The sequence below is a fragment of the Leptonychotes weddellii genome, chromosome 1 (genome assembly GCF_054177405.1).
Source record: "Leptonychotes weddellii isolate Sample4059 chromosome 1, ASM5417740v2, whole genome shotgun sequence".
In the NCBI taxonomy this organism is placed as follows: domain Eukaryota; kingdom Metazoa; phylum Chordata; class Mammalia; order Carnivora; family Phocidae; genus Leptonychotes; species Leptonychotes weddellii.
In genome coordinates this window covers 11,654,839-11,674,209 of record NC_138369.1, presented here as the reverse complement: position 1 = coordinate 11,674,209, position 19,371 = coordinate 11,654,839, and the positions used below count along the sequence as shown (strand labels likewise).

The 19,371-nt window shown below is 48.7% G+C and overlaps 1 protein-coding gene across 4 annotated transcripts in view; it reads right to left on the bottom strand.

Moving 5' to 3' along the window:
• Nucleotides 1-19,371, bottom strand: part of GATAD2A (GATA zinc finger domain containing 2A) — a 103,349-nt gene that overhangs the window by 70,868 nt on the left and 13,110 nt on the right. For 2 of the 4 annotated variants that reach the window (XM_081816218.1, XM_081816212.1), the window contains exon 1: nt 18,344-18,574. The exons of the other annotated variants lie outside the window; for them this stretch is intronic. The gene's annotated coding sequence lies outside the window, so the exon portion shown is untranslated. Of the gene's footprint in view, nt 1-18,343; nt 18,575-19,371 lie in introns of those variants that run through there. 4 annotated transcript variants of the gene reach the window in all.

The following is a 19,371-nucleotide window of genomic DNA, read 5'->3' as shown; positions in this document are numbered from 1 at the left end:
TATTTATTTATTTGACAGAGAGAGAGACAGCGAGAGAGGGAACACAAGCAGGGGGAGTGGGAGAGGGAGAAGCAGGCTCCCTGCTGAGCAGGGAGCCAATGTGGGGCTCGATCCCAGGACCCTGGGGTCATGACCTGAGCCGAAGGCAGACGCTGAACGACTGAGCCACCCAGGCGCCCCAGTAAATAAAATCTTTTTTTTTTTTTTAAAGATTTTTTATTTATTTATTTGAGAGAAAGAGAGAGAGACAGAGAAACAGCATGAGAGGGGAGAGGGTCAGAGGGAGAAGCAGGCTCCCCGCTGAGCTGGGAGCCCGATGTGGGACTCGATCCCGGGACTCCAGGATCATGACCTGAGCCGAAGGCAGTCGCTTAACCAACTGAGCCACCCAGGCGCCCGCAGTAAATAAAATCTTAAAAAAATAAAATAAAAATAAAACAAGAGCAAATATGATTGTCTGGGGTTCTCTGCCTAGGGCAAGGCAAGCAGGCAGTCAGTCTCCTTTGCAAACACGTATGTCCCTGTGTGACCTGTGACTGTAAAACATGCAAAGAATCCTCCTGAGATGACTAAAGAGTGGTCTTGAGTCTCCAGGACCAGTCAAAACAGGAAAATTTGGGAGTGAGGATCACAAAAAGTCCCACCTGCAGAAGACATCGCCTCCATCTATGAGGCAGCCGACAGAAAATCTAATGGCAGCCAGCCTTATTCCCAAGAACGTATCATCCAGGCTGCCTCCATGTCTTACAGGATCTCAATCAGCTATATTAGCTTTATAGCTGGCTGCCAGGTTTATTTTCATGTCAAGAAATAAAACCTCCAGCCATTCTACTCTTATGGCAAGTTTTCTTGAGTTTACTTTTAAAAAAGCAATATCAGGGCGCCTGGGTGGCTCAGTCGTTAAGCACCTGCCTTCGGCTCAGGTCATGATCCCAGGGTGCTGGGATTGAGCCCCGCATCCGGCTCCCTGCTCGGCGGGAAGCCTGCTTCTCCCTCTCCCACTCCCCCTGCTTGTGTTCCCTCTCTCACTGTGCCTGTCTCTGTCAAATAAATAAATAAAATCTTAAATAAATAAAAAAGCAACACCTTACTTATCATAAAGGCAACCTCCTGGAAAGGTGAGAATTCTTCTTTCACCAGTGGACAGTTACCTTCCACTACCACTGAGGCATCGTGGGCCCTAGCCACAGGCACCATGTGCTTCCTCAACCAGGTCTGGGTGGCCTGGAGCCTGCATGCGCCATGCAAGCAGGAGCAAAGCCACCAGCTGAGTACCTTCTCCAAGCTGTGAAGACAGCCCCTAAATCAGCAACTCACTCTCATTTGGTGACAACACAGGCACCAACCCTGATCTGCATATTTATGAGCAGGGCAAAGACCAGTAAATTACACCAAGTCTCTCTGAGGAGCAGCATAAAGGCCATCCGCTGAGCTTTCTTTCCCACAAGCCATCTTCCAACAGGCGGTCCTGGAGAATAAGCAGCTACACTGGTACACCTGAAACTAATGTAACATTATGGTGTCAACTATACTCAAAATTAGAAAGGGAGGGGGAGCAGACAGACTGCTACAATATGGTAATCTTGAGCAAGTACTGCCCAAGTGTTTAAGAACCGTATCTTATTTTTCAGAATATTTTTCTTTGGAAGGGAGAAGGGAAAGCTTTTGTTGTTATTCAAGAGCACCCAGAGGGAGCAGCATTCTAAAAAAGGCCCCAATAGGGGCGCCTGGGTGGCTCAGATGGTTAAGCGTCTGTCTTCGGCTCAGGTCATGATCTCAGGGTCCTGGGATCGAGTCCCGCATCGGGCTCCCTGCTCCTTGGGAGCCTGCTTCTCCCTCTGCCTCTCTCTCTCTGTCTCTCATGAATAAATAAATAAAATCTTAAAAAAAATAAAGAAGGCCCCAATAGTATACATACAAATGAAGACCTGGGCCTAGAAGAAAAGAACTTCACAGTCCTGAGATCCAAACAAAGTCTACCCACAGTAGTTCACATAACTTATCTTTGAAAGGTCCAAGACAAGATAGAACTATTTTGGTCAGTTAGCGGTTGGTGGGATGGGAGAAATCTCACCAAAGAAATAAATGGGAGAGGACCTCCAGTTTTCACCTCTAAACCCCACCGCACCTCTTCTCTCGGCCTTCTCACTACCAAGGAAAGTACCCACTAGCCATCCTACTACAGCTGGATGGACCTGGAGCCTCAGGTGACCTCTGCCAACTTGATCCCCAAGAAGGGTACTATCTTCCAAGCTGGCAATGGGAGACCAAGAAGCAGTGACTCTGGTCTATTTAAGCTGTAGTTTCCCCAAGCACTAAAGGTTTGCCTAAATCCAAATCCAGTGGGGCTAGTGAGTACCCAGGCAGGCAGCAGGGTCAGTGTTGTCCAACCACAAACCTTCCAGATGTCCCCAAGCTGAGTTTCAGACAGGAAGGTGGACTTGGTAGAATTTTAGAAATCCAGTCTGACAGTAGGTCTTCAAATACAAAACAACGTACAACCATCTGACCAACCAAGCTCCCTAAGTGGCAGAATTCAATTTCTTTGACCATCAGGGCCCAGGTCAAATAGTCAATACCATCAGGTAACTTTTTTTTTTTTTAAGATTTTTAAGTAATCTCTACACTCAACATGGGGCTCAAACTCACAACCCCAAGATCAAAAGTCACACGCTCTACCGACTGAGCCAGGCAGGCACCCCCATCTGATAACTTCTCAGAAGTAGCTGAACTGTCCACCAACCACAGCATGGCACTGATGGCCCTGACTAAAGCCACATGGCCAGCCCAGCAGTCCTGAGGCCTTGCAGCAAAGTCCAGGACAATGAGCTGGTTCCTGGCCCCAGCTGCTTCATCACTGCTGCAAACTCTGATGATGTACCACAGCAATCACAAAAATTGCAGGACTAAAATGCTGCAAAACGAGAAGGAAGAAACTATAACAATGGCAACATCTATCAGTAAATAGTGGCTCACACTACATATACCAAATAAGAACAAATTGAGAAATGATGTAAATAGATGCCACACCTTCCTGACAATGTATCCAACAATGAAAGTATGACAGAGGATGTCAGGAACAGAGGGGCTCCTCACAGAACCATCATCAACTCTCTTCACCACCCCCAGCCCTACAGGGTAAAATGAGGCTAAGATGGAGGTAAGGGTGAGCTGCACCTGGCTTCTCTCACCCATCAGAGCTCACCAGTGCCCACATGGACACTTCCCATCACTTATCCTCACAGAAGGGTCACGAGGAGGGACAGGGTGGACACAGGGCCCTGCTAGTTAGTTATGTGACGTGGCCCAAGAGCTAGGACCTAAGGATCAGGAAGGAAACTGCACTGAAGATCAGATGCCTGGAGAACCCTGCTCCAAGAGAAGCAAAGCAGTCAAGGCCAAACTGCCCTCACAGAAGCTTTATGAAGAGTTAAGGGCTGCCTTCTGGGGTGCAATGGCAAGGAGACCAGAGTCTCACAATTTGCTTGTTGCTTCTGCATCCAGTCGGAGTTCTCCTTGCTGGTAAGAGGTTTTAGTAATAAAACTCTGAGGTGTGGGGCGCCTGGGTGGCTCAGTCATTAAGTGTCTGCCTCCAGCTCAGGTCGTGATCCCAGAGTCCTGGGATCGAGCCCTGCATCGGCCTCCCTGCTCAGCAGGAAGCCTGCTTCTCCCTCTCCCACTCCCCCTGCTTGTGTTCCCTCTCGCTTTGTCTGTCAAATAAATAAATAAAATCTTTAAAAAAATAAAACCCTGAAAGGGACGCCTGGGTGGCTCAGTCGGTTAAGCGTCTGCCTTCGGCTCAGGTAATGATCCCAGGGTCCTGGGATCGAGTCCCACATCGGGCTCCTTGCTCAGCAGGGAGCCTGCTTCTCCCTCTCTCTCCCTCTGCTTGTACTCTGTCAAATAAATAAAATCTTAAAAAAACCCAAAAAACAAAAAACAAACTCTGAGGTGTTACAAGATACAATGCAAATGTCACTCACATGAACCTCTGCCTTAAAAGAAGAAAGCATAAAGAAATCTGTAAGGGCCACACAGGCTTATTAGACTGTGCCCTCGATGGGACTTCGTCCGTATGAGACTAACCCCAGAGTAAGCTGGAGGCCCCACAAAAGGCAGGACTCTGCCACACAAACTCCTTGTCCAACATGGACTGGAGTGTCTTTCTTCCATTTGCACACGCCAGAGTAACTGCACATGTCAGGCTCCACTCCAGCAAGTAGGGCTAGCAGACACATAAGCACATATAAGGCTAACCCCCCCACACACATACAAGCATGCATGCACATACGCATACACACACCCACAAATCAGCACATGTGCACACAGACCAATACATTCAGGCCACCACACAGGCACACACAAGGCCAACACACTTTGTCCTCCAGGCAAAGGCACAGTTCTAAACCATCAACTGTTGAAAACACAGACCACACATCCCAGAGAATCACTGTCCTACATGGGCCAGGTCCAAACTACCTCACTCTAGTGTCTCTGAAGCACAGCCTTGCCAAGACAGTCCAACCCCAAGCAAGACATTCAGTGGGAAGTTGCCCAGGGTCTCAGGCCATCAGCCCTCCCTGTAAGGGAGGTTGCAAGGTCAGTACAGGTGTAGAGGGGCAGGACCACGAGGGTGGTGGTGTTCACTCACCTAAATCTTTACTGAGCCAGCCTTACAGGAGACCCTCCTGCCTCCTCCAAGGCCCACCCCACTACCCTGCTCTGCCTCCAGCTGCCTCACACAGACCCAGGTCCTATCTAACCATCCAGCATCAAGGTCCAGCCTAAGACCCAGGCCCGGCAGATCTGTCCCCAAGACCACAGTGGCACTACTGCCAAGGCGGGGGCTCTGCTGTCCCCATGGTCCAAGCCTCCTCCCGAGGATGCTCAAGCATCAGTGGGGGAAGAAGGTGAGGGCCTAACTCTTCACTGAGAAAGCGACCATTAGGCACACAGTTTCAAACTGCTACAGAAAAGCCCACTGACAACAACTTCAGGGACACTGAAAGAATCATCTTTAACATGTTGACAAGAGATTTTGTTATAAAGGAGGAAAAGAAAAGCGTAACAGTGGCTAACAATTACTGAATTCTTTATTTGATATCAGGCAGGGTGCCAGCACTTTACATGCCTGATTTCATTTAATCCTTATAACCACAAAACAAGGTGCTGCCAATGCTACCCACTTCACACGGGATACTGCCAATGTTACACTTCACATGGGGGTACTTCCAATGTTACCCACACTTCACAAAGGGTATTGCCATTATTACCCCTCCTTCACATGAGGTCCTACCATTGATACCCACACTTCACACAGGGTACTGCCACTGATGCCCAAATTTGACAAGTGAGAAAACAGAGACTGACAGAAGTCAACGTGATCGGCCAGGGTCAGAGGACTAAGAAGTCAAAATGGGGATCCAACCAAGTCAGCTATCTCCCAGACCCAGGCTCAAATCTGAACCACTGTACCATCAGGGACAGTCTGACTTTGAAACCATCCTGAGGCTGGATCCTTCCCAAAGTTCTGGGGAATTTTCCTAGAGCAAAGATCAGCACACCAGCAATTCCTCTTCTAAAAGCACACTAACTTAACCCTTTCCTGAATTGCTAGAAACCTCATGGAGGAATGAGCCTCAACTGTTTCAAGCTGTATCCTGTGGACCAAGTAGCAAATTCAATGACTCCCTTTATTTAAAAGGCACAAAACCCCTCAGGTGTTGAAGCACTATTTCTGAGCCCTTACCTGCCAAGGTACAAGCCAAAAGGCTTAAAGGACCTGATCAACATTGCCAGCCTGGGTCACGAACCAGAACCAATTTTCATCTTCATTCCTACTAAGATGTACACACATGCCAACCACACTCTAGCGCATCACAGGAGCAAACCAGGGTCCCTCAGCAAGGAGCCATGTATGCAGATTTCTCTCCTCCTTTGCATAAGAACAGCACAGGTCTCACAAGTGTGAGGCAGTAAATACAGCAGACACAGACTAGTAGGAAGAAGATCGTTCTCCTGGCCACTGACACAACAGAGAGGACAGCAGAGGACATAGGGCTCAGGACAGTCCAGGCCCTACAAGCTCTGTATAAGGGGCACCAGGCTGCTGCCCTCACTTAACTCGCCTGATTCCTTACTCCCATCTTTCCCCCAAAATCAGGACTCTGACAGCGTATTGTTCATCACCAACCAGGTGCTACTCTGGAACCCAAGTCATTTCTTTCCAAGTGCCAAATCCCCAAGGCCCCTTTCCTTCCTGCAACAACATGCCCTCCCCCACTCTCAACACTAGTGTTGTCACTCTGTGGGATGCCCACCTGTCTTCTCCCCTGGACACTGCCAAAAGAGCCATGATTTGAAAACATTTCAGCAATGCATGAAACAAGGAAACTTTCTCAAACCAGGAAGGAGCAGCTGTTGGAATAATTCATGTGAATGTTTCAGAGAAGAGCCTTAATCGCTCTGGGTCTCTCTGGAAAAGTGTCCAAAACCTCAAGTTGGAAAATCCTCAGAATCTAGAAAATGCAGGTTACCAACCAGCTCCTGGGGCACTGGAATAATATCGAGCCTCTTCCTGGTCTCTCTAATTGCTACAATTCCTCACGTTACGGGCTGTGTCCATCTAGGTTCCATCTGTCATTACTTCACTCTTGGAACAGAGCAGAACTTTTCCTACATATACGAGTACGAGATGGTCCCTTTTATTCTTTCACCTATTTTTTGTGCCTTCTTCGAACACAAAGCACAATTAGTTTGGGAGGAGGAGACTTAAGAACAGATCAAGTTCTGCACCTTCCCCCACAACGGAGGTAGCCACAATCTGGCAGATTCACAGACATACCCCTTGCATTCAAGAGGGTTCTAGAGGTCACAGAGGGCCTTCATGCCTCAGCCCATTGTATCCTCCCTCCTAGCCACGTAAAACAAAGAGGAGGCATCTAGCACCAAAGGCCAGACTATCTCACCAACATCCACTTTTCCCCAGGCAGTAGACGCTACCTTGGACCACCTTCTCCAGGACCCAGTTCACTTCAAATTGCTCAAATTCAGCACCCCTGAAAGCAAAGACCCACAATCTTAGAGCCTATGTCACCTTCCAGTCCTCACCCTGCTGCTACTCTCAGACATGCTCATACCCACTCTTCCCTCTTTCTCAGGGCACCCTATCCTATCTCCCTTATGTGGCCGTTAAGACCCTTGAGGGTAGGAAAAGGCCACCACCGGACTCCAGGGGTACGGCACAGGCTGAGCAGGGAAGGGACCCCATTTTTTTTTTTTTTAGATTTTATGTATTTATTTGTGTGTGTGTGTGTGAGAGAGAGAGAGGGAGAGAGAACAAGTGGCGGGTGGGGAGGGAGGGGCAGAGGGAGAAGCAAACTCCCCACCAAGCAGGGAGTCCGACGTGGGACTCGATCCCAGGACCCTGGAACCATGACCCGAGCCGAAGGCAGATGCCTAACCGACTGAGCCACCCAGGTGCCCCGGGACCCCAGTTTTTGAAGGACAGATGACTTGTTCTCAACCCCTGGTATCCAGCTAATCCCCACCCAATCTCCTTGCACAGTGTCTCTGGCACCTGTCCCTGCTTTTTATTCCCCACCAGGCAAATTCAAGGCCATATTAGTTCATGCCTGCCTTTTATCAATGTCCCTTTTTCCTGACTGGCTTCCCTGCTCAGTTCAAGTGAATACTCTCCTCACAAACTTCTGAGGGTTCTCCATGCTTTTCAGATGAAGTATAAACAGCCTTCCATTTTAAGTCATCAACAATAACTGGAACAACCTGTTTTGTTTTTTAATCTTATTTCTCACTCTGACTTTCCATAAACCCTGAGGTCTGGGAGGGTTATCTGCCAACTCCATCCATCCTTGATGTTCCAGTGCAAGGAAACACTCCTTGTAAATGGTCTAGTCCAACATCACCAACCTTTTCCACAAGAGCTGTAGACCTCCAGGGACCAAGAAAACAGCCCCTTCTCAGAAGAGAGTGCTGGAGAGTGGAGGGAGATAGATCAGAAGCCCCATCTTGTTCATATCATGGCATATAACAAAAATTATATTTGCACAGCACACTGGAGTATACTTAGGGTTACTCACAACCTGGGGCTAGGACCACCTGGCTGCAAAGACATCTCTGCATCACTGTCACCCATCCCAGGCAGCCTGCTAAGAAGCTCTAGAGAATCCCACAGCCAGCAACACATCTCCTGCTCTGTTCATTCCACCATGTGGTGGTGAGAAGTCTACACTGCATTTCACTTGATGGGGCACCTTCCAGAGCAGCTTAGGCGCTTAAATGTCAATAGTTAACTTAAAAAAAAGAAAGGCCAACAGTGGTTCACAGACTCAGAAGGCTGGTTTAACAGATCAAAGTTACCTTAATTTTTCTAAGCAATTTAAGTTTCCTTTTTCCCTTAAGCCATAAACCAAGGCAACAGAGTGGACAAGCTCTCCCACCATCTTAACCTTCACAAAAGATGGGTGTACATCTGAAATGCTCACTCAATGTTAAGCCCCTTCCCCAGGTGATGACCTGTCCACTTTCACTGCCTTTTGTGGCAGGGTCATCTGATCTTCTCTCTGAAAAGAAGAACCCCATCCATACTCCCTGAGGGGGTGAGTGGGTGCCTACTGGCACTAGGAGTAGAAAAGGCCTCTGTCAGATTGTGACTCACCAATGGGCGTCCTATAATCCCTCATGGCCCCCACCCCCAATCTTTTCTCTTCCAAACAAAACATGTTCAATCCCTCTAACCGGTTCTGTGATACAGTTTAAAGACCACTCCAGCGGGCGCCTGGGTGGCTCAGTTGGTTAAGCGACTGCCTTCGGCTCAGGTCATGATCCTGGAGTCCCGGGATCGAGTCCCGCATCGGGCTCCCTGCTCGGCAGGGAGTCTGCTTCTCCCTCTGACCCTCCTCCCTCTCATGCTCTCTGTCTCTCATTCTCTCTGTCTCAAATAAATAAATAAATAAAATCTTAAAAAAAAAAAAAAAAGACCACTCCAGCATCAGATTGTGCTGTTCTAGAATCATCTAGCACCCTCAGCTGGGTGTTAAGGACCCCCCCACCCCCGGACTAGCACAGCCAATCACTGAAGCCTAGTTCAGCATCTGACATTTAGCCCATTCCACCTTACTTCCATGGTTGCTTGTTTGGATCTCGAAATGGTCACCCACATACCACCTGAAGATTTTCTGCAAGTAAGTTCCATTACTCTTTTTTTAATAGGGAAAAGGAATTTTATGCTCTTAAAATTGAAAGCCATTACCCACTCAATTCCAAAACAGGAAACACTGCTAGTTTTGTTTCTGTTTTTGTTTTTTTAAAGGCAGCCCTGAGTTCTTCCTCCCTATGTCCTGTCCCATCCTTACACTACAGACACCATGACGACCTCAGGGATCAAAAAAAGATGAGGTTCCTTCACTTGTCCTGATGGCACCATGTGATGTACAGAATTGATGAATTACTATATCATACACCTGAAACTAATACGACACCATACTGTTAACTGAATTAAAATAAAAACTTAAAAAAAAGATGAGGCCATGAGGAAGGAAACCTGCCATTGGACCTCCTAATTAGGGAGGAGGAACCTAGAACAAAACAGAACTGACCAACCCAGTGGATGGAACTAGAGGGTATTATGCTAAGTGAAATAAGTCACTCAGAGAAAGACAAGTATCATATGATTTCACTGATCTGTGGAATTTAAGAAACAAAACTGATGAACATAAACGAAAGGAAGGAAAAATAAAATAAGACAGAAACAGAAAGACAAACCATAAAACTCTCTCTTTTTTTTTTTTAACGATTTTATTTATTTATTTGAGAGAGAGAGAATGAGAGACAGAGAGAGCATGAGAGGGGGGAGGGTCAGAAGGAGAAGCAGACTCCCTGCTGAGCAGGGAGCCTGATGCGGGACTCGATCCCGGGACTCCAGGATCATGACCTGAGCCGAAGGCAGTCACTTAACCAACTGAGCCACCCAGGCGCCCAAACCATAAAACTCTCTTAACTATAGGAAACAAACTGAAGGTTGCTGGAGAGGAGGTGGGTGGGGGGATGGGGTAACTGGGTGATGGGCATCAAGGAGGGAACTTGATGGAATGAGCACTGTGTGTTATACGTAACTGATGAATCTCTAAATTCTACCTCCAAAACTAATAATATACTATATATTAATTAAATTGAATTTAAATGAAAAATTTAAAAATTAGGTAAATAAATACCTGACCAAACCATAGACAAGGACATGGGGTGCCTAGCTGGCTCGGTTGGTAGAGCATGCAACTCTTGATCTCAGGGTTTTATGTTCATGCCCCACACTGGGTACAGACATTACTTAAAAGTAAAATCTTTACAAGAAAAAAAAGAAATAAGGATGACAGAGATCAGACCAAGGAGGCTCCAGGAGAGAACAGAGAGAGCTATGTTCTCCTTCCTTATGCAAATTAAACCAGGGGTAGGCCACTCCTCCTCTCAGGCCTCAGTTTCCAGTTTGTAACATCAAGAGCTGCCCCACTCATCTTGAAGTCTGTGCTATGTTCAGTAAAACAGCACACAGAAGCAAGCTAGTCCCAGGTGAATCCTAAACTTGTCTGGGGCCCAAGGATCAAACATAGTTACATTTTTAAAGCTCTGCCTGACAGACAGACTGACTACAAGGCTGCAATTTCATTTCCATCCAGACTTGGTACGTTAATATCTCTGCCCAAGAAAACTTCAAAAGCAGACCAGGCAACTCCTACTACTGACAATGGAGGTTCCTCCTTCTCCCCAGACTTTACTAGAGACAAAAGCCTCAACAAGAGAAATTTCAAAGTTTGGGAAGGGAAAGCAAGAGACACATGACCCACATACACACTGCTAAGAAGGTCAGTTAATCAAACAAAAGTGTTAAGGAAAACACTAATCAAACCTGGAAATCTCCCAGGGTTCCAGTGCGTATAAGAGAATCCCAGGGAAGGTGCGGATTCAGAATCCTCTGAAAAAACCACTGCCATTGAAGGGGCGGGTGCGAGAACCCTTTACATGCACAGGAGTAACACATGAGACAACAAAAAATGAAGTTCAGGGGCATCTGGGTGGCTCAGTGGGTTAAGCGTCTGCCTTCTGCTCAGGTCATGATCCCAGGGTCCTGGGATCGAGCCCTGGAGCACCACATCACACTGGACTCTCTGCTCAGCAGGGAGCCTGCTTCTCCCTCTCCCTCTGTCTACCGCTCTGCCTACTTGTGTGCTGTCAAATAAATTAAAAAAAAAAAAAGTTTTATAAAAAAAAAATGAAGTCCAATCATTCGAACTGGCAATGTTCTGTCAATGATACACAAGTCCTGAGAATATCACAGGTCTGGAGTGACTTGACCAATTCAACCAATGCCTTCAAACCAAGAATTCAGTTTGCTACACTCCTACTTTGCCCAAACCATTGAGCAATTGGGAAAAAACGTGTTTCCTCTGCGGATGTGAATAGGTTGTAGTGGCAAAGTTTTCAAAACTTGCTGAGTAAACCGCCCCAAAACAGACAAGAAAACTAAAAATCTCTTACCACCACAAAAATCCACCAAGTGAAGAGAATACAGGCCTGAAACCTGCTCACCTCCAAGGTCATGCTGAGCAGCTGCCTCTAAGGTAAGAATGTGTGGAGTACAGTTTAACAGCCACTGACTCAAAGGCTAATTGCACAGAACAACTGGGATTAGAGGAAATGTTATGCTGGGATTATACGCAGGTTTAAAGCCACAGGGTTTCTTTTTTTTCACCTTCCCTTTGATGACCTTTTTAGGTGAGATCTCCTTACAATGAGCTCTAAAGACCTCCAAATTGTGAGGCTGTGGTGGAATTTTGTTATAAAGAAAATCCAAAGCCTCAATCTGAGTGTTTCATTGCATGTGATAATTGAGATGTGCGACCTTATGGGAATCATTATGTAGTTGTCATCTAGGGGCAGAATTTTGTCTTAGAGGTGAATGAAGGAGTCAGGAGCTGGGATACCTCTTTTGAACATTTCTATTTGTCCTCACAGCCATCCTAGGAGATCAAAGATATATTCCCTGTCTACAGATAGGAAAGCTGAGGCCAGGTAGGCAGGCAACCCACCCAAAGCTGAAAAGCACTAAACTACTCAGTGGCAAAGCCCAATCTGTCCAATTCCCAAGCCAGCTTGAGAGCTGTAAGTCTGGAAGGAGACTAGGATTCAGTCCCAGGCTCTCCTATTTGCCACTGCATGCACCATCAGGAGGCAACCCACTTCCCATCGCTGGCCAGAGATCACTTAGGGATAAAGCCAAAAGTGCTAGGGGCCCCTCCTGGTTCTTAAAGGCAAGATCCCCTAGCAAATATCTTCCCATCTCACACATGGAGGCACTGTTCCTAAAAGTCAGAACATGAGATTTAGCAAAGCCAGGAAAGGGGCTATCTCCTTTCCCCTGGTGGGGCCCCACCAACCCAGCTATCTTGTATCACTAGGGAGGTGCCCAGGCTAGTGGAAAAAACATACAAAATCTAAACTCATAAAGGCTGGAGCCCACTCCCAGTTGTAGAATACTCAGCAAGGTGGCCCTAGAAAGTGTCACCCTCTGTAGGGGACTTTGGCTTCTTCCATCTGGAACACTGGGACAGGCTATGGCTCCAAGGGGCACAGCAGTGACAGTTTGTCCTGAAAATGTGGAGGTGCTCCACACCCAAAGCGAAGCAGTGCCTTTGTGCTCTGCCTCATCCATTCTAATCATAACAGCATTCACTGAACTATACACACACTAGGCCCTGTGCTAAGCCACTTGAATTTATTATCGCATTCCAACTCAGTTGTTCAAGGTAGACATTACCTCCTTTTTAGAAACTGGAAACAGAGGGTAAGGTTCAGTCAGCAAGGTCACATCACTAGAAAGTGGCAAGTGGAACTTACATCCAACCTAAGGCAAAGCCAGGGCTGGTCCATGACACCACTGCGGGACCTGCTGCCTGGAAATAAGGGGGCTCACTTCTCACTCAGCAAACAGCAGGCAGCCCTGGATGAGGAACTGGTTGGCCACTATAGTACAGCAGTATTTTTTAAAGTGCGCCCAAAGGCATCACCTCATTTAGGCTGAATTAAGTTTGAAGATTCAAATCAAAAGATCTGATCAGCATGGCAAGTCAAGTGGTGCCACGTCTGGAGACAAAACTGCAGGAGGAGGAAAGGCTGAAAAATTCTTCAACCTCAACAAGTGGAGACTTTCTCATCAACCCCACACTGCCTCTACTCTCTCCCCAACTCGCCCCCCATCCCCAGCTGCAGCTAGCTATCTTTGAGGCCAAGCAACCTCAAAGTACTAGTCTCAAACCTTCCCCAAAACTCCTACCTCAATTTGCTGAGAGCCCACTTGCAGGTATTGTCCATATCCTGCCAGCACGCTCTATCTCAGATGCTGGTCTTTCTCATTCTCAGACAGGTATCAAGCCTTCAGTCCTTTCATATAAGGAGCCAGGAAACAAGAAGCCAAGGCCCCTGACAAACTTGCCGGAGAAACAGAGTTATCTTTCTGAGGATCAAGAGAAAGTGGGTGCAGTGCACTGAGAAGCTGCAAGGGCCCTTTCCCCCCGCCACCCCAGAGGGTTCCGGAGGATTCCCAGTCACTTCCTAAGGCTACCTGCAGGTATTCAATTAGAGTAAGTTCCTTTGTCTTCTAAAAGACTAACCTACATTTTCATCAGACAAAAAGAGGTCACAAATACAGCCTAGAAAACGAGGGGAGGGGCAATAAGCCCATGGTCTGACATTCCTCTTGACTAAAAAGTCCTGGATCACGTTTGCCAGCATCTACAAGTATGCAGGATCTGTCCCCAGCTGTTACTTTTGTTTCTAAGAACACCAACCAGCTTCACTACTTCCACTTCCCTGCCACCACTTCAGGTCCCATCTTTTATCTAAACCTTAACCGGTGGCCTTCTAATTCAGTGCAAGATGTAGCTTTGCACAGTTAGAACATCATTACCCAAAAAAATAGCAACCTGAAGCCAGACTGTCTAACTAACCTTCTAAAACAGTTCAGATAACTCAAGAGCATCCATTCTAACAATCGATCACACTTAGCAGGCAACAAACATAGTTCTGTGAGCCTCAAACTATGACACTGCCAACTTGTTCTTCCGGTTTTGCCACACTTCCCAACCCAACAACTGTTACAAGGAAATCCCAGAGATGCTCTATTACCCCAGGACGACTGCTCATAAAGACCTCACCTAATCACCTGTTTCATCATCTTTCCAGTTTTCTACAATGAGCATAAATTAACTCAATTATCAGGGGGAGAAAAAGGTCTAGGGAAAATAGCCTTGCTCATTCCATCTAATGGCTCAGAAACATCACAAGTCCAAGCAGGTAGTTCTCCAGACAAGTATCTGAGTTGCCCATACTTTTGGAGGTTAGCACACTGACATTCCTTAACTGAACTCATTGGTAAGGCCGTTACATTTTGGTCTCTGTTAGGAATTGACAATATCCAAGACTCTGAGAGTCATTCTTAATTTTCCCCAAGGAGAACAAATATCAGAAAATGCCAACATTTGGGGCACCTGGCTGGCACTTGGTAGATCATGTGACTCTTGGTCTCAGAGTCGTGAGTTCAAACCCCATGTTGGAGAGTAGAAATTACTTAAAAAAATACGGGGCGCCTGGGTGGCTCAGTTGGTTAAGTGACTGCCTTCAGCTCCGGTCAAGATCCTGGAGTCCCAGGACTGAGTCCACTCCCTGCTCAGCAGGGAGTCTGCTTCTCCCTCTGACCCTCCCCCCTCTCATGTGCGTTCTCTCTCTCAAATAAATAAAAAATCTTGAAAGAAAGAAGGAAAATAGGGGCACCTGTGTGGCTCAGTCAGCTAAGCGTCTGCCTTCAGCTCCAGTCATGACCCCAGGGTCCTGGGATTGCGCCCCATGTCGGGCTCCCTGCTTGGTGGGGGCCCAGCTTCCCCCTCTCCCTCTGCTTCTCCCCAACTCGTGCTCTCTCATGCGTGCGCTCTCTCAAATAAATAAAATCTTTAAAATAATAATAAAGAAAAAGAAAATAAATGTAGGATCTCTTAAAAAAAAAGAAAGAAAGAAAATGCCAACATTTCAGAATGGCTACGCTACTTTCCCACCCACGCCCTTCAGAAGCATCCTTCAGTGATCTGCTACCTAAGGCTCAAGGTGGTCCTGGCTGTGAACCCCATCACTGCCTTGTCCTCTTCGACAGGGATCCCACTGTTGTCAAGGTAAATCCCAGACCCTCTTAGGTCTGTGTGTGTGTATGTGTGTGTCTCTGCTCCAACCACCCTAATCTTCCTTCAGTCCTAGACACTCTATCAGAAATGCTCTTCCCTTTTCTCTTTACCTACTTAGCTCCTACCCGTCCTCCAATCCCAGTTGGAGAAATACCCCCTTGAGTCCTGCTCACCAGGTCACAGCGTCCTTTTCTCCTTGACCCTTTTAAGTTTCCCCATGTTTATGAGATTAATTACGATTTCTCTCCCACTAATCTCATGGTAAACTCCACTGAGCAGGGATTCCTAGCACGGTGCCGGAGGCACAGTGTACACTCCGATATTTATTGAATAAGTCTATCCAGAAATCACTCCTTGCAATGCCAGAAATTCACAAAATAAATGATGCAAAGCAAGTGAGAGCTACTGAAGAATTAAGAATTGGAGTCTTTAAACTGTGTTTTATTACTCAAATAAAAAGTGTTTCTTGGGGCACCTGGCTGGCTCAGTTGGAAGAGTATGCAACTCTTGATCTCAGGGTTGTGAGTTCGAGCCCCACATTAGGTGTAAAGATTACTTAAAAATAATGATAATAAGGGGCGCCTGGGTGGCTCAGTCGGTTAAGCGGCTGCTTTCGGCTCGGGTCATGGTCCCAGGGTCCTGGGATCGAGCCCCACGTCGGGCTCCCTGCTCGGTGGGGAGTCTGCTTCTCCCTCTCCCTCTGCCTGCCTCTCTGCCTACTTGTGCTCTCTCTCTATCTCTCTGTCAAATAAATAAATAAAATCTTTAAAAAAAAAAAATAATGATAATAAAAAAATAAAAATATCTTTTTGAAACCATTTCTTGTTTTTTAAATAATCACAAAACAGAGATATCAGAAAGTTTAAGGGAAAAAAAACCCCACTCCTCACCCTAACCCAGAAATTTTGTTGACATTCTGGTACAAATCCTTCCAGGATTTTTTTCTACCAAGAGTAGCATTATTTCTTTCCTCACTATCAAAATATACGATTGTAGGATTTGCCAAATGATACTGCATTAACAGAGATGACTTGACATTAAAAAAAAATGATGTCATCTGAGTGGAAAAAACAATGCATCCAAATCGGTAATAAAGGACCCATCCCAATTTCTATATCACATCCAAGATGAAAGGTAATCCTCTGTAAAAATCAGCTTCAGAATTTTAGGGGAGGAATATGTGATGAAAGACAAAGAATGGGGGACTACATGAGGAAAGGATATACTGCAAATTGCTCTCAAAACCTCCATTCTAAACTACTTGCTCTACAAAAAGGCCAACTTTTCTGAGTTGGAAGCTGAGGAAGCAAATGCAAAGGGGCAAGTCTGTGGCTTGACTCCTTCAAAGCCAGCTGGTAACTCTGCTCTCTGAGGACAACACAGGGCTACAATGGTGTCCCTAAGTTATCAGGTCATCCCAACTCCCAGCAGAAGTAGACTGGAGCCTGGACAAGTAAACGGCCTCTTGCTTTAGGAAGGACCAGGAAATGCTCACACAGTGGGTTGCAAACAGGAACATTCCTGGGCTCTGATGCCCCAAACATCAGGCTCAAGCCAAGCTCTGCCCCTCTACCACTCGGCAGCCTTGGACAAGCAGCCTGGCATCCAGGAGCCTTAGTTTCCTCACCTGTAATGTGGGGATTATATCCTCCACCACGCTGGTGTGTTATGGGCAAGGAAGATGTCTCTGTACAAAAGGCATTCAAATCTGGGGACTGGTGTCTATCCTGCCCTCCTCCACAGCTTGCTGTCAGGTGTAACATGCTACTAATCTTAGCATCCTGATCTGGTGCCAGCAAACATTATTTCACCTAATCTAACTTAAAGAAAACTTGTAACCACTACCAGAAAAAAAAAAAACAAAAAACATCAAAGGATAGTCAGTACAAGTCTGAAGCAACTACACATAAGGCTCTGTCCCTCAGTTTATCTGTGCTGCCACAGCCAGAAGGTGTCACTGTGCGAAATGGACACACAGAACCAGACACTTAACAAGCACTGTGTACTCAAGAAAACTGAAAGAAAGGGTAAGGAAGAGAAAAAAATTAAAGGCTCAAGTGACTCACCCGGACTTTGATCTAAAGAATCCAAAGCTCTCAAGATAAGGATGAACTACACGGCTAAAGACGCTGGGTCAAATACACAAAATTAAATAGCCCCCACAAAGTTCCCAGGGCAGGGCAGAAACGCGCACCCAAGGGTTGACATTCAGTTCCTAAGAGAGGGATACCCATTCATTTCTGGGTCCCACTGTGTCCACACACACTGTCAATCACGCTCTAGGCTGGGGCCCTGCCCACAAGCCTTTCCTTGTTGAAGTGATCAATTCCGATTCTTGGCAATAATCCCTTTAAAAGGCCAGCTGCCGCTGTCTAGTCACTGATGCCGACCCATTCCAGGTGGGGTGGGGGGATCAATAGAGCCACTGCCTAAACGGGGAGGCAAATTTAAAGTGTACGGCCCTATGAAGGGCTCGAGCCCGGAGAGGGGGGAAGGATCCTGCGGCTCCCGGGGGTCAGGCAGTAAGGGCGCGAGGAGGGAGAGTGCCGGCCCTGCAGGCGTGGGCGCGCGGGGACTCTTATTCTGACACGGGATCCTCCGCCGCCGCCGTCGCCGCCGCCGCGGGGTTCAGCGCAGCGGCCAGGCCCGCCCGGGACCCCCGCCCCCCCTGCCTGGGACCCCCCGCCCCGCGCGCCCACGTGCCGCCCGCCCGCCGCCCCCGCCCGTCCTGGCCGCTCGGAAACGACCCCTGGAGGCCCAGCCCCTCCCCCGACCGCGGAGGAAGCGCAGAAGGAAGGGGGGGCGACGCCGAGACTTTCCGGGACCCCCGCCCGGCCCGGCCCCCACGTGCCTGGGCGGCGTCGGAGCGCGGAACTTTCTAGGGTAGCGCTAGCAAGACGCTCCCAGAATACAAGGAGTAGATAGAACTCACTCACTCGCTCTCACTTTTCCATGCTCACGCGGGGGTCCCTCAGAGCCCACTGACCCCCGACCCTGTCCGACCCTCGCCACCCCCGCCGCTCCAGGCTTCACCTCACGATCCCAGCCCCGACCCCACCCCTCCAGCCCCTGCTCCCCGCCAAGTTTGGTCCAGAACTTACCGGGCCGCGGGCCGGCCGGGCCCTAGGGCAGCGCGCGGGTTCGTGGGGCCGTGGGGCCGGGGTCGCCTGCGGGGCCGGGCGGCCGAGGGGCCGGGGGCGCCGGGCCGCGCGTGCTCGCTCCGCCTGTGGGGCCGCCCGGGCCCGCGGCGCTCGCTCCGCCGGTCCGCCCGCCCGCCCGCGCCGCCGGCCAGATAATGCGCCCCTCGGCCGCACACATGGAGCCCGGCGCCGGCGTCACCGCCCGGGACATGCGCACCAGGTCAGCGCGCCCGGCCCGCGGCCCCCAAAACACCGGGGAGCTCTTAAAGGCGACGCCGCCCGCCCGCGCCCGGCTGGGCGGGGAAAGAAGGCCGAGGGGCGGGGCCTTATTGTAGGGGGCGGGGCAAGGCTGCGGGGAGGGCGGGGCAAGGGAGGCCGGCACCGCCCCGGAAACACCGCCTCTCCGGACTACGCTCCACGGGCCGCCCTGCTCCCCCCGTTGGTTTCCCACGCGGGTGCGGGCGGGTTCCCTCCCCGCAGAGTCCCAGTGCCTTCCGCAGGGCCGAGGGGTCGTCGCCAGCTCACCGGCAGCAGAGCCTGGCGGACCGCGCCCAGGGCTGACTCACGACGCTCTCACTACTGACCTCGCTCCAGCTGAGCTACATGACCTGGAGCAACTCAGCTGCTTCTGAAAACGGAGGTTAGAATGCCACCCCCACGGGGGTCGTCACACAGAAGCTGCGCTCCCGGGTATCGGCTAAACCATCACTTCTGTGCAATGAAGAGAGTTCTACTGAGTAAGCTCCAGACCCACCCACTTGAGGATGACTGCTCTCCCTCTCCAGTTACCTCCCAATCTGCAACCCCTCACCCCGTGTTCTGGGAGGTGAATGCCCCCCCCTCCCAAGACGGCAAATCTGCACCCTTCCCTCTCCAGTAACCTGAAAGAAACACGGGAAGCAGTCTAACCTGAGAACGGATGGGCTTTTGGATATGTTAAACTATATAAAGGGAAACACAATTTCTTTTCTTTTTCTTTTTTTTTTTTT